We start from the raw sequence: 16,346 nt of genomic DNA, 5'->3' as shown, positions 1-16,346 counted from the left end.
TTCCTCACCCCCCCACCCCCGTCCCACCACCCACCCACTCTCCATCATCAGGACCAGAAAGCCACAGAAATTTGTTACATAGAAATGTCTTTTCTGAAAATTCTCACTTAATGGGAACTCAGTATAGGATTACCCAGAAAGATAATTGGGAAATTAAAAAAAACAGTGGTAAGCAATAAAACCAATGAAGTTGTAAAATAATGGGTAGGTTTAAGCAAGTAGGGAAGAATGGAGCAAGACATTCCAGAAGAGAAAAGAGACTTTGTAAGCATACTCAGGAAGATGGGAAGTCCTTTTATGGCAGTAGGTAGATTCAAGCAGAGATCTGTGCAGAATTATTTGACCTAAAATAGCACAATTTATGGTTGTTTTTTGGGATTGTAACATTACATAAGTAAGATATAAAAAGATACTTTATAAGATGCTATTTCCTTAGCTATTACTATTTGCTAAAAATGTAGTTAAAAATAATTACAAAACTTAAACATGTTCAGGAAGAAAATATATACACACATACAATACACATATATTCTGGAAAAAATAAATAAAAACCATTAGTAAAACAAATGTTTTGCATATACAGATAGCCTTTTATTTTGGAGATACTGTCATACTGGATTTAGAACACAATTTATCAGATTGTTTTTTAAGTACCAAAGCAATATATGTTGTTTGTAATCACTTAAATAATAAGTGTATAGAGGAATGTTATTTTCACCCTACTTACTCAAAACCCTGTCCATTCGGGGTAACAGACATAGTTTAGTGTATAATCATCCATACTTCTTTCTTCTACATGCAAACAAAAAATTCAGGGCCCATTGGCTGGCCTCCTCCCTCTCTCCCTTTTACAGCTTTTGTAGGCTTTACTCTGAAATTTGTTCTGTTTTGTTTTTTTAACTTGAGAACACATAATGGACTTTTTCAGTAAATATAGAACTAAGCCAGTCTTTTAAATAGCTACAAAATAATGTGGATGTACCATAATTAATTGTAGTATTTCCCTATAAGTGGAAATTCATGGGTTTTTTTCTGTTTGATTTCTATCCCAAATTGAGTTTGCTAGACCAAAGTATATGCATATTTTACATTTTAATGGATATTGTTATTTCATTTCCCAATAGACATGATTGTGTGAGGACGTTATTGCATAAGTTTTTGACAGTCTGGTGGGTAGAAATTGACATTTTGATTTTATTTTGTGACTGCCTGTGAGGTTGGGTGTTTATTCATATATTGATTAGCCATCTGGATTTTCTCATCCATGTTTTGTCTTTCCACATCCTGTGCCTCTTTATTTATTGAGATGCTTTCTCTTTTTTAAAAATGAGTTTATCACATATCTTTGTATAAGTTGCAGATGTTTTCTTTCAGGTATTTTGTGTGTGTGTTTGTATGTGTACTTTGCTTGCTAATGGTACTTTTTGCAAAATTGAAATTTTAATTTTTATATGTTGTGATATTTATGTCTGAAAAAAACTAATATGTGTTATTATGACATAACCAACTAATATCTCATACATTATTTAGGCAGGCAGTGCATATTATTTGTCTTTGCCTTTTAGATGATCTTTGTGCAGTTTTGCTTGAAATATTTTTAAAGATCTGAGTTACTATGTCATTTAAAAATAATTTTTTATTTTACATTTTTGCATTAGCATAATATAAAAATGTTATTTTGCTTTACTAGTATATGTCAAATTCTGTTGATTTAAAAACATAATTCGTTTTACAGAGACTATTTTGTTAATTTTTAAGTATTGAGAATGCAAATTTTCAAGCATGTTGAAGCTACTTGTCAATGTTGTACCTTTTGTGTAGTGTTTCAGACCTTGAGGAAGTTGGATACATGTTTGGTGATTGGACCTTGAGGAAGTTGAAAATATGTTTGGTGGTTGATTACAGAGGCAAAAATTATTGTTTTCATTGAAGAAGTCACTGGCAAACTCTGAATTGCTAAATTCAATGGCCTTTTAATTATCTATGTACTCTTCGTATTTGGTCTCATTTCAGCATTTAACATTGGTGACCAACGTTCCTTCTTAAAACTTTTGGTTTTCATAGTTTCAGTGTTTTACTCTAGTTCTTATCAGTGGCAAAACTGTGGTTCAAATAGTTGTATTTGAGAACCAAATTATTTGGGTTCTAATCCTCAGCCAGTGGTTATTAGTTTTGACTTTGAGTTAGTTATATACTCTCTGTGCCTTAGTTTCCTCATTTATAAACTGGGAATGGTAATCATTCCTATCTCATAGAATTGCTGTGAGGATTAAATGAATAGAAATAGAAGTTATATGCCTTCATTAACTCCCTCTTAGTCTATTACAGTAACCAGCACCTTTACTAGTTTGAATGTCACCAGTCTCCATCTAGTTGTATAAAGAATTTGTTCATGTTGTACTTAAATTTGTACAGAAGCTTCTCATTTCTTACAAGGTAAATCCAGAGTTTAAAACATGGCTTCTAAGGCCCTCCAAACCTGACCTCAGTCTTTTTATCTTCATTTCAGTTATTCACAGCTCCAGATAACCTAGTTCTCCTTCCTAAAACTTTCCTGTTAGTTTCATGCCATCTTGCTTTAACTTTAACTTGCTCTTATCTAAAATGATCACCTGTTTTTCTCTGGAATGAGGGCTTCTCAGTCCTTTATATTTAGTCTATATTTCTTGTTCCACCCATGATTCTTAGTGTATAAGTACCATATCTTAATAATTAAGTTAATTTTAATGTTCCCAGTCCCACGTTCCATGCTTATGACATAGTATGCCCTTTACATAACTGTAGAGAATAGAGAATCTACAGATTTTAATTAAAATCATTCGTATTTAATATTTTAGAGTAACAGTCATCAGATATTAGTGGTAACTTGGCTTAGTTACATTATTTTTATGTACAAAATATCAAAGCCTTATTTATTGGGTTGGCCAAAAAGTGCCTTCGGTTTTTTAAGTAAAAATAAAAGACACATTTTTCATTTTCGCCAGGAACTTTATTGACCAGCGTATTCACCCTTTTGTTCCACTACCTTCTGCCATTTTTCAGGCAACTTCATAATTCCATCTTCCCAAAACTTTTTATCTTTTTGAGCAAAGAACTGTTCCAGGTGCCTTTTACAGTCTTCCAGGGAATCGAAATTTTTTCCATTAAGAGAATTTTGTACAGACCTAAATAAATGGAAATCTGAAGGTGCAATGTCTGGTGAATATGGCGGATGAATCAGAACTTCCCAGCCAAGCTGTAACAGTTTTTGCCTGGTCATCAAAGAAGCATGTGGTCTTGCGTTATCCTGCTGGAAGATTATGCGTTTTCTGTTGACTAATTCTGGACGCTTTTCGTCAAGTGCTGCTTTCAGTTGGTCTAATTGGGAGCGGTACTTGTTGGAATTAATCCTTTGGTTTTCCAGAAGGAGCTCATAATAGAGGACTCCCTTCCATTCCCAGCATATATACACAACATCACCTTCTTTGGATGAAGACCGGCCTTTGGTATGGTTGGTGGTGGTTCATTTTGCTTGCCCCACGATCTCTTCCTTCCGTTCCACATTGTTGTACAGTATCCACTTTTCATCACCCGTCACAATTTGTTTTAAAAACGGAACGTTTTCATTACATTTAAGTAGAGAATCGCATGTGGAAATACGGTCAAGAAGGTTTTTTTTGCTTAACTTACGTGCAGCCCCAACATCAAAGTGATGAACATAACCAAGCTGGTACAAATGATTTTCAGTGCTTGATTTGGATATTTTGAGTATGTCGGCTATCTCCTGCATGGTATAACGTTGATTGTTCTCAATTAATGTCTCAGTTTGATCGCTGTCAACTTCAACTGGTCTGCCCGACCATGGAGCATCGTCCAGCGAGAAATCTCCAGCACGAAACTTCGCAAACTACTTTTGACACATTCAATCAGTCACAGCACCTTCTCCCTACAATGCACAAATCTTGTTTTGTGTTTCAGTTGCATTTTTACCTTTCTTGAAATAATAAAGCATAATATGCTGAAAGTGTTGCTTTTTTTCTTCCATCTTCAATGTTAAAATGGCTACACAAAAATTCACCAATTTTGATAAGTCTTTTTTTAAATGCACGCTGATAGAACAGCAGTCACATACACTCTAACAAAATTGTTTCGAATGAAGTTAAAAACAACTAAGTGCTACTAGAGCCATCTTATGGAAAAAACCAAATGAAACTTTTGGCCCACCCAATAGATTGGGATGGTAGTTTTTGTCATACTTTGTTTTATTATAATTTGTTTAGTAATTCAGTTCATTTTTTTCTTCATGGCTGTATTGTTCTATGAGTTAAGATATATTTAAACTTTTAAATGAGTTTTATTACCCATAACATTCCTCTTGTGTTTCTAAGGATAGTACCTACTTCATTGAAATCCGAATTATCTTTAATCTGAAAATATGTATGTTTACCATTAGTTTTTGCTAATTTTAACTGCTTGGGCAATGCAGAGTCAGTTATGTTAGATCTGACTAGCTCATAATCTAATTTTAATCAGAGCAGAGGAAATAAGGCTGTACTTTGTTTTATAATTTTAACGGTCTGGGTTTCCTTTCCATTTTAATCTGAAAGAAAATTATTAACAGGTTGAGAATTTCTTTTTTTTTTTTTTTAAACATCTTTATTGAAGTATAGTTGCTTTACAATGGTGTGTTAGTTTCTGCTTTATAACAAAGTGAATCAGTTATACAGAGAATTTCTAATTTGGCTTCTGGGGTAATTCCATGGCAATAAAAGACACTGTGGTTCTTTCTTTACCTTTTTTTTTTTTTTTGATTTGTTTGTTTGCTTTGTTTTTTGATGTGAAACTTGAACTTTCATTCCTGACAGCGCCTATTTCCATTCTTCTCATGCTCCTTATTTCATCACCTTTTCTCTTCCTTCTTCATATTTAACAAATGACCTCGTCTCCTGCTTCACATAGAAAACAGAAACCATCAGACAGAAATGCCTAAACTTTCTGACATGGAACCTGTAACTTACATATAACCTTATTGATATCCATAGGCATCTCTCTTCCACCACCCTTCCCTCACCTCTTTTCATAACAGTACAGTAGAAGAGGTGTTCCCTGTCACTTTTATCCAACAAGTACTCTTTACTCCAACCTACCAAACTATGTGGATTTTCTGACATACTCTTTTTAAAAATTCCTCTGTACTTTCCTTCTGCCTCAAATTTTACCCCACGTATTCTCTCCCTGATAAATTCCTACTTACCTTTTTTTTTTATTTTATTTGTTTATTTATTTGTTTATTTTTGGCTGTGTTGGGTCTTCGTTTTTGTGCGAGGGCTTTCTCTAGTTGCGGCAAGCGGGGGCCACTCTTCATCGCGGTGCGCGGGCCTCTCACTATCGCGGCCTCTCTTGTTGCGGAGCGCAGGCTCCAGACGCGCAGGCTCAGTAATTGTGGCTCACGGGCTTAGTTGCTCCGCGGCATGTGGGACCCTCCCAGACCAGGGCTCGAACCCGTGTCTCCCGCATTGGCAGGCAGACTCTCAACCACTGCACCACCAGGGAAGCCCCCTACTTACCTTTTAACACTTGCTTTAATCCTCTGTTAATCTTCCGTTTTGTTTTGTTAATCCTTTCCTTAACCTGCTCTCTCCTACTCATCAAGCAATGATAGTCTACCTGATATGCTTCATTGGCAGTTTATATAGGCCTCTATGGTAATAATACTTACCACTCTGTATTGAATCTCTCCTATTTAGAGTCTTACACTTTTGTTCACTTGACCCCTCCATCAGACTGTGAATTTAATGAAGGGTTATACTTTATATATCAAGTGCTGGGATAAAATTTAGCATACTATAATCTTTCTGTAATTCTTTGGATGGATAGTTTGTAAAAGATCACTTGGTTAGTGTGAATTAGGTTTAGAACCCAGACCTCTTGACTTCAGCATTCATTATCATACTGTTTCTACAGGTTCTGTGTTATCAAGTCCTTACAATAATCCTACTCTTTCTAAAGAGACTATTACAGTGCACAATTGTGTCCTTACATGCCCTATTAACAGTATTACTAGTTTTAATGAAATGTTTATACTTTTTAACACTTTTAGTCTAGTATCTGGATTGTTCATCATTTTAGTTGTCATTTTAGTTTTAGAGAATATAACTCCTTCTTCTGGATTAACTGCACAAGTCTTTTCATTGTTTAAGTACTGGAAATAAGTAAACCTTTTGCAGTGTCATGTCACTGTATGTCATTGGGTTTCCACATTTCCCTTTTGTGACAGTAGCTACTTTTATTCTGTGACATTTTATTCATTTAGTCTGGTCACTTGAGTGGAAATGGTACAAAAAACTTAATTCTTCATACATTTCTTGACCTTTAATCTTCACAGTCACATCTTTTTAAATTCTGTACCCATTATAGTAGTAGTAGTATATCCCATATATAAAATTGCTCACTTTATAAATTTCCTGCTTCTTCTTGTTCTGATGTTGTTTGGCTGTCTTAAATCCCTGAAAATAATTTTTGGTAACCATGTGTGATTTATTGATATCAGACAGACATGTTATCTGTGGGCAAACTTTTCAGTCTCATTAAGCCTCTTTTTATACTGGTAAATAAGAATAACTCTTATTTTATATATAAATATATATATAAACACACATATATATATACATAAACGATACATAACATTGCTCCCTTTATACTTCACTTCTTAACGTTTAGTACTCGAAGATACGAATTAGATTTGGGGGAATTTCCTGGCAGTCCAGTGGTTAGGACTCAGTGCTTTCACTGCCGTGGCCAGAGTTCAATCCATGGTGGGGGAACTAAGATCCCGCAAGCCATGCAGTGCGCCCAAAAAAAACACAAAGGAATTAGATTTGGGATTAGATTGTTTTCATCTTGTTTTTTTATCTTTATCAACTACAATTTTGATTTACACTAACTTTATTGGTTAATAGAACTAGAGTTAGAAACTAGAACACAGTAAGTGAAATAATTACCAGAATCTTCTGAAAATTGCCAGACTTTTCAAAAGATTCATTTACTGTTAAATCGGATTTTTTTTTTCATTTTAAAACCCTGCATATTTAAAACAAAGAGAAAAGGTTCTTGTGATCTTTGTTCCCTTGCCAAAACAATACCTTTTCTCACTTACCCAGACTGGTTATTCTGATATTTAATTCTGTGCTAGGCAAGGGTATGTTGTCATTTAACCAAAGTTTGTTTTATTACACCCTTACTTTAATTCTTTGGTGAATGAAAGTAAAGAAAGAAATTTAGAAAAAAATTAAGAAGTGAATAACCCAGTTTCTACAGCCTTTCTTTCATAGATACTCTATCAGTTACATAATTCTTTATAGTTTTCCTCTGAACCTTATCTGAATACTCCATAGTTTCTTTAAAAGTTGAAATTCAGAACTCTGGAAACATTTTTTAATGAGGTACTTGATGTATGTCTATATTCCTAAAATACTTAGGCAAGTTTGAGAAAAATTACCTCATGACTATACTATTAAACAACTGTATGATTTGACTTTAGTATAATATTGTTCATGTATTCTGTGTGTGTGTATATGTCATTTTTTGGTACAAAGATAATACATGAAGGGCCCTAAGTGTGATTTAGCCAGTTTTGATAGATTGAACTACATAAAAGTAACTCTTTGAATATGTTCTCTCCAAATAATAGCAAGTGGAGGAGGACTTCTGCTTTGAGTGAAATTGTTAGGCACTCCCTGTAAGCGCTCAGTAAATCAGATGGACACAGACAGCTGCACAAGGAAGATAGGCCTAGGAAAGACTAAATAGGTGGGGTTCAGTCACATCCAAGTGAAATTATATCAGTCAATGACTTTCTTTTTAAGTGACTGGAATCTTCCAGACCCATTTCTTTTGTCAGTTTACTCATTGGTGTCAATTATTAAAGAATTGAAAAATTGCCTGATTATATCAAGAACCTTGTTGTGACATGACCTGTGAATGTAGATCTTTTTAAAAGGAAAGTTGCGTTTCATGTAGTGAGAGCCTTGAGCACTCTGACCAGAAATTTATTTGTGCTTTTGAAGCTTTCATTTGTAAAGAAAGTATGGAATCTATTTTCTCCCTATTGTTTAAAAAATAAGATTCCTATGTTTATTCTCATCAGATTTATTTTCTAAACTATTTAATATTTATTAAGGATATTAACATTCATTTATTTATTCATCCATCAAACTGTTATATGGAAGGTATATAAGAGACATAAGAATTTAGAGGATGATGGGAATATTCCTAAAAGGATGAGGGAGAAACCTTATGTAAACCAAGGAGACATTTGAGTTGCACCTTGAAGTATGCATGAGCAGGTTTCAGAAGATTGAGATGGGAGGTACCAAATCCTTCAAGAGAATGAATGAATATGAATAAAGAAAGAGCGTGGGATCCTTGGAGTCATTTGTAATGTAGGTTAAAGGTAGATTGGGGCCTGGATTCAGGCTAAAGATTTTAAGAGTCCTAATGGGGATTCATTGAAGGTAAGAGATAATAGGGAGAATAGTCCTTTAGGAGATTGATATTGTGGTGGCCTGTGTGATGAATGAATGGGCAGCTGGAGATAGACCAGTTTGGGGGCCTAGAACTTAGACTGATGGAAAAATAAATGGAAAGGATTCAATAGTTTCAGGAGACATAAGTTCACACTAGAAGTTACAGCAGATAATTAGCGAAAATGAGGAGGCAAGGAAGAAAGGGGAGTGTTAAACCAAACTATCCGACTTTAAGATAACTAATTTGAAAGAATGGTGATACCAATAACAGAAAGATTAGTGGCTATATTTATTTTTTGGAGAGAAATACAATAGGTGAATGACATAGAGAATTGTGAGATTTCTTTTTAGGAGTTGTTGAATTAGAAATTTTCAGAATGCACTTAAAGTTATGTGATTATAAATACAGAGAGGAATCCAAACCCTGGAAATAGATCTAGTAACTGTTACAGATCTGTTCTGTACAACTCAAGTAGCCAATCCTAATTTTCCTACCTTTATTTTAAGTAAATGACTGTGTCTCTGTGTCTCTGAAGGTCTGGTAAGGAATCATGTTCCATAAGAACAGAGGAACTGAAAGAATTGGGTAGATGTCCTTGGTTTAGTGGGACCACAGGCTGAGTCCAGAGAAGTTAAATTATCTCATAGGAGATCCTCAGGATGAGATTGTTTAATATTCAGTGGGGTTTTTTTAAAGCTTTGTTTTGGTGACCAAAGTATCTATGTGTATAAATAATATTTGTCTCTGCTTAGTTGAATGTCAACTGGTCCACCTTAAGTAAAGTTGTGGAATATTTGTAATTTGTCTCCTACCTCCCTTTATTTTTTTAGCTTTTGTTTCTATGCCTCTTTCTTTGTGATTTCTTCACACCAGCTGAATTTAGTCTACTTTAAGGCTCTTAATCTTTAGGGTACATTGAAATCACCTGAAAGGCTTATTAAACCACAGAATTTCTGCTTTGGACGCTCTGGGGTGGTGCCCAAGAATTTATATTTGTAATAAATTCTCAACTGTTGCTCATTCTGATGATTCGGGGACCATACTCTGCGAACCACTGCTTTGTTCCAGAAGCCCTTTAGCTGAAACTTTAAGATAGTGGTTCTCAGCTTGGCTAGAGATGCAAGTCACCCATAGGAAGAATTACAGACAACAATCATAAAACTATTCTTGGAGATTCTGAATCAGTAGGTTCTAAATCTGTGGAGTAGAATTTGGCAGAGGCAGAGTTAAGGCTAGCTTAGTCCTCATCTGAAAGTCTCCCTTTCTTTCACATTCTTAAGTTCATTGTTTAAACCCATTGCATCTAACTCAGCAACTTTTTCCATATCATCACACTGAATAAGAATCAGTAAAGTGTGAACACTCCCAGATCTTGGCATATTTGTCTCTTCCTCTATTTCTGTCTTTCTGGCATTCTTTGCCTTCATTTTTCTCTACCCCTGATCTGTCAAAGGCACCATGATGTGAAAATGATGACTTTAACACTTAAATTTAAATTTAAAGGGAGATGGGGGTGGGGGAGTGTATGTGAATCTTTGTATAGCTGCTCTATTTTTCTGTAAATCTAAAACTTCTAAAAAATAAAGTCTATTAATTAAAATTTAAAGGCAGGTAAGTGAAATTTTCATGTATATTTTTAAAATTTTGTTCATTATAAAAATATACTTACAGAAAATCAAAAATATAAAAAAAGTTTGAATCGCTATGATCTTATAGCATCTTAGTATATTTACTTTTATTCATATAATTTTAATAGTTTTGTTCAAAAATTTTAAAAAATATACCTGCTGTGCATTATTTGAAAATTAAAAATATCAGAGTAATTGAGGAACCATTTTCCATCATAACATTTCTTGATCTCCATTTCTTTTTTTCCCATTTTTTTGGCTTACTTAAGACTTTTCTCAGTGTCTACACTGTTCTCTATGATGTTATTCTGTACACCTTAGCTGCTTCAGTGTTTCCTCTTGCCTTCTTTCTATGTTTCTCACTTCTGATTAGGCCTCCTCGGATCCCACTCTGTTTGCCTTGGCTGTCCACGTTTTTTATTGCTAGAGTATAACTGCTTTCTGTAGCTCTAATGTATCTTGATTCCTCCAACCTTCTGGGTTTTTCTCTTGCCTGATTAAAGGGCCTAAACCCGAACTCCAGTCATTGAAGAAATTCTACCAGAATCCTCCCTAACTTTCAGAGCAGGCCATACATTCTCCTGCTTCTTCATTTTCTGTTGAGCCCAGCTGTTCTTTATTCTCCAAATACAATTATTCCAAGGCTGTCTTGAACATTTACTGAACCATTCAGGGTAAAAGAGTCTAAAATTTAAAATTAAATGCTTTATACCACTGTTCTTAGGAGTTACTTGGCCATCCCTAACACTAAGAGTGTTCCCTTTATGCCCTAGACCTGGCTTTATAAAAAGCAGTGATCAGTGATTTTAGTTAATGTCTTTAGAACTAAATTGATGCTGTATTGTACATCATGAAGGATTAGATTCTAAAGAGGAAATTAGAAAATAAACTGGGTCTTGTGAAGGAAACAACTTAAAAGTTACATTTTAAGAATGCTTTTCTGTTAGTAAAAATTGGAACAGAGATGTTTAATATTCAAAATATTTATATTTGGATAATGAAAGTAGATAAGCTGCCACTGAAACTTTCTTATTAAGGTGGTATTCTGATAAAATTTGGATTGAAAAGAAAATGTTTATTCAGTATATTTTTTTCCTTTTTAATTAAGTTGATTTGATGATTTTGTTAGACATGTGGAATAGCTAACCTGCCTCACACATTTAATAGTCAGTGTATGACATTCTTTGATTTTCATATCTATATTAAAACATTAAACCTTTAAGTAACTTAGTGTGATTTATAAATATTTTTATGTTATGTTATCAATGTTTGAATTTTTAAATTTTCTTTTTATTTTTAAAATAAATGCATTATAGACAAGTAAATTGTATTTAAAGAAAACAGAAGCCTGAACATGGTAACCATTAATTACATAGTGAAGTGTGGTATTTCTGGAGTATGCAATTTTAGAGTAGTAAACATCATAATTTCTAGCATATATAGCAATGAAATATTTCTCGTTTCACTCATTTATTTTTCAGTAAAATTTATTTTTTGTCATTTTAAACTCATTTTCTATTGCAATGTGGTAATATTGTTAACTTGTTAACTTACACAAAAGGGATTATCTGTTGTTAAGAAAGACTGGGACTCCACCCATAGTTCTGCTACTGGCTAGATGAATGACCTTGAATTAAGTTACCATTATAGTCATTTTCTCATCTATAAAATGAAGGCATCAACCTCAATTTTTCCCCAGATTTTGTAACTTTTGTAACTCAAAGCAATTTCAAAACAAGTATTAATACTATACAGTTCTGAAAAGGATCTCACTCTTCTTTGACACTTGAATCATCTGCTCAGTATCACTAATAAGCCACAGGGAAAAAGCTACTGCCAGGGATAAAAGTGTATAAGTAACCCATTCCCTCTTGAGGCAGCTCTGACCACTGGCAATTTCTTTCTCCAAGTGAGCTAACATATCTCTTCTTAATAATTTCAATCCTTGGAATCATATGAAACAAGCGTAATCCAGCTTCTAGTATTAGAAACCAACTATACTGTTTTTCTGGTTTTTCTTTCTTTTTTTTTTTTGAAACATCCTGTTTCATCTGTTCCTCCTATAACAAGGTTTTGATTTGTGTTGGTTTTTTATAGTTTCAGATATATAAAATAGACATATTAATGGAATTAGAATTTGTAGATAAGATTGGATATAAATTTTGGAGTTGATGATGGATTTTGATATCTAGGTAATAATGTATTAGAATCTCATATTTTTAACATTTTAATTGAACACCATAGAAATGTTAAAAGTCTGTATGAACTGGAAATTAAAATAATGCTAGTGTTAGATGCTTACTATATCCCAGGCTCTATTCTCTGCTTTCTAAGTGTATTATCTCACTCAGTTTTTAACAACAGTCCTCTGAGGTATGGCCATCTCCATTTTGGAGATTAGGTAACTGAGGTACAGAGGCACTAAGCATCATGAAATAGAAATTATTCCAATTATATATTGAAATTGTGTTATATAAATTGTTATATATTAGAATACAGTTTTTTCCTTCCAGTAAATACTACTAGTGTTTGATAAATTTACTGTTGTTCATATTAGTTGCTGAGATTTATAGAGTGCTTATTAAGGGCCAATGTGCTAATGCTTTCTATAGTTTATCTCATGTAATCGTTAAGGAAACTCTATTACACAGATATTGATTTTATCCCTATCTTATGGGTGAGGAAATTGAGAAGTATTACTTGTTCAAGATCATACAACTGGGAAGTGGTAGAACTAGAGTTTTGAGTCTAGGCAGTCTTGACTGTGTTGCTAATGCTCTAATCATTAGGCATACTGCTCACCAAACTATGCTCCTTTAGCATATTTGACTTCATTGGGGCAAAAGTAGGTGCTTCTTCTTGGTAGGCATCCAGCTATACAGGATAACAGACCATTGGTGCTTGCATCAGGGAAGCCCTCTGAAAATAGTTAATTCCCTTTTTTCTACATTAATTTGTAAGTAAGCTTATTAGAAGCATATGGAATAAATACAAAGCCAAGACTTCAACTCTGATATAAAAGACCACATAGTAGTCTTTTGTCCTAAGAAGGTAGCAGCCAAGACAAGTCATGTTGCTTACTCTGAATATTAAGTGAAATTTTAGGATGGAAGAATATTAGTTATAGCTTTTTAGTTTTTTTCAAAGTTAAATTTAGATTTAATTAGAATTTAAAGTAGATTTCTGTGACACCTAATGTATCTGTTGGGTTGGCCAAAAAGTTCATTCAGTTAGTGAATCGTTCGATAAAATTCTTGGTGAAAATGAAAAATGTCTTTTATTTTTACTTAAAACCGAACGAATTTTTTGGCCAACCCAATATACATTTACATTCCTCTCAGTGTTAAATACAAGTAAATCTTTGGGTTGTCTGCTAGTCTCTATTGTTTGTGCATGTAATTAAAACTTAAATGTACTTCTGTGGTAAATGATGTGGTTGCTTCCTCTTTCATTTTGCTTATCTAGTAGTGCTTAACCCGCAGGCAAAGCACTTCTCAGAATATCAGATTTAGAATGTGCTTAAATTTCATCACTTGGAGCCTGAAGCACTGAGAAAAGTTAGCACATGTGACTATTTAACAAGGGAATTCAGCTCTTCCTGTCTGTTTCCTTGTTACTCAAGGAGGGAATTCTTTTCTTTCTGTTTACTTCTCATATGTTGATAAGTACACTTCTCTGAAAACTGTGTTTCACGTTATATTCTTTTTTTCTTGTACAATTTTATTTTTCCTTTCTTTGGAGGTTATTCAGTTTGGCATGGTAGCTCGTCGATGCCATAGTAGTGCTTTATTTATCTGTGATTGTGCCACTTTTCACTTTCTTTTTCTCAGTAGAACTTAGAAGCATTAAACACATCTCTCTAATACTTAAATATTGAAATGAACTTTTTCTATGATGTGTGACTAGTTGGTAATTTAACCTCATCTACACAGATTTAAATATCTGAAGGAAATGATAAAATTTTGTTTTCCACAATCAAAAAGAAAGTTACTTCTAATCACTAGGCATCTAAAATTTCTCCTCTGAAAATGCGTCGGTAGGGAAGTAAATACAAGAAACACTAAAGAAAGTTTTGAAAAATAAATGCAAGTGAATGACTTGAAAATTTGGGCAAAATTAGTGTTTTATAATCAATGACCAGGTCTTTACAATGAGGTGTATTCTCTGTCACTTTTGTTGCACAAATCTACTAAAATAGCTAGCTAGGGATATACTTTTCATAATTGTAACCAAACGTTTCCAATATAGTCTTTAAAAAAAGGAAGGCAGTATAGGCCCAGGGAATAAGAATCATCTGAACATTTCCTCCCTGAGACTCTGTACTTGAGTAGAACCAGTCCTGTAATGTACTGATTAGGTGTGCTTGTTTTCAGTATATTGCATGCTTTCTCAAGCATTGTTAAGTTGACATATTTGATGAAAAAATAGCAAACTGCTATTATTTAAAACATCTATTAATCAAATTACATATTTGCTTATATAAATGCAAACCCCTCATCATTTTTATATTTTCTTTTTTGTTTTAGTAAGATAGATTTATTGTGACAACTAAAAGTAATAATAATACAAGAGGCAACTCAGTGTTTCAAATGATAAAATAGTTCCATTTCAACTAGTAAGAACCTTTACAAGATCATGGCATTTAGGTTTAGGGCATCTATCTCTTTGGACCAGATCATATGTTATTTGAATCTACTATGGTATTGTTAGTGTGTTTCATAAGACATAGTGCAGAGCTGCTGTGATCTTTAAATGTTAATGTTCTTTTCTTATCACTTTACTGTGTAGATACCCTTCATGAGACCCAACTCTGCCACTGCTCATCCTCGGAGGCAATCCTGGAAACCTCTTTTATAAGTGTGATTTTAAAAATGTGGATAACACTCTCAATAGAGTATATAAAGTAAAGGAGAACAGCTATCTTGTCTTTCCCATAAGCTTATCACTGCAAAAAGTTGCCTTTGCTTGTCAGGTTTGGATAGAATGTAATTGGTTTGTTACTTGGACTGACAAGGCAGTTAATTTGCCTGTGTGGATTTTTTTCTCCTTTTTTTCTACTTCAACTTTTTTTTTTTGCACTAATCAGAAACATTTGATATGTGCATTGTTGAAAAATACTAGATAATGTCTTGTCAGAATTGTCCTATTAAGTAATGTCTTCCCCTCTTGCTTCTTTGGCAAATGATATACAGTATTTGGACTTGAGAGTTATGGAAGACTGTGGGACTTACATGCAATGTGCTACTCGTTGTTGAACAAATCTAGTAACAAACAAGAAAGAGAATGCATTCCATTAGTCTGCTATTCTGTTTCATCCAACTTAGTACATATATTCATATATGAAATGCTGCATTGGGAAACAACTGTAGACTATATTAAATGTTACTTCTATTTATAATATTCAGCAAAAGTGAAAGACTTGTGAAAGCGTATGGCATTCTAGTTTTGACTCATTAGTTCTAGTGTGAAAGCACTAATATTAGTAGCATGCAGTTTTTACAACTTCAGATTTTAAGCTTGTAAATAAGAATATATCTGTGTTGATCTCTAGATATTTTTTAGTAATAACCAAATTTATTCACTCTTTATTGATTTAATACGAACTTTCTCTGTTCAGTATAATTTTATTTTTCTCAACCTTAAATATGAGGTTACAAAATAAGGAGAGAGATACAAAGCTTTTGACTATACAACCTGCCAACTGAAAGATCTTCATCAACATTTGTATCTTTCCAAAGGTTTACAGAATTAAAATTTGGTCTTCAAGCTTTAATGAACCAGTTTTAAATCAACGACAGAAATATGTTGAATATTTCATCACTTCATCTTGAACTGATTTAGAAGAGACTCTTTGCTGAAATTGAAATACATATATACATGTAAATTATCAACACGTCTCTTGGAATTTCCTGATTTATAAATGTGGTTTGGGACATCTTTTCAGGTATAGTGGCATTGAAAATAGTTTAAACATTAGGAATAGAGTAGGAAATGTTATAGATAATTAAAAGCAAGTATAAATATAAAGTTGCTGTATGCTAGTAATCTTTAGTTATACTAAGGAACCATATTATTGGATATTTAATAAAAGCAGTATGTATATAAAATATGTATAAACTGAGATTATTAACTTATTGAAAGACCTTCTAACATTGGAGGAAAATATTAATAACCTGTAGCAAAACCAGTAGGCTTTTTTTTTTTTTAGAAAAA

General features: G+C 33.3%; 1 protein-coding gene and 1 long non-coding RNA gene across 20 annotated transcripts in view; one reads left to right on the top strand and one right to left on the bottom strand.

Annotated features, from left to right (window-relative positions):
* The window catches only part of PHF14 (PHD finger protein 14), a 201,271-nt gene that overhangs the window by 109,544 nt on the left and 75,381 nt on the right, over positions 1–16,346 (top strand). For 4 of the 19 annotated variants that reach the window (XR_014246416.1, XR_014246418.1, XR_014246419.1 and 1 more), the window contains exon 17: positions 14,922–16,077. The exons of 14 other annotated variants lie outside the window; for them this stretch is intronic. The gene's annotated coding sequence lies outside the window, so the exon portion shown is untranslated. The remainder of the gene's footprint in view (positions 1–14,921; positions 16,078–16,346) is intronic. One more of the 19 variants, XR_014246420.1, reaches the window with a different exon arrangement.
* LOC309631837 lies at positions 887–14,911 on the bottom strand. The gene is made up of 2 exons (XR_014246598.1): positions 5,547–14,911; positions 887–5,233 (listed from the first exon to the last, which is right to left on the bottom strand). It is a non-coding gene; the product is annotated as an uncharacterized lncRNA (long non-coding RNA).

Source organism: Balaenoptera borealis (genome assembly GCF_965194805.1).
Source record: "Balaenoptera borealis genome assembly, chromosome: 7".
NCBI lineage: Eukaryota > Metazoa > Chordata > Mammalia > Artiodactyla > Balaenopteridae > Balaenoptera > Balaenoptera borealis.
Note: the sequence above shows the minus strand (reverse complement) of the source record. Positions and strands in the feature narration are given on the sequence as shown.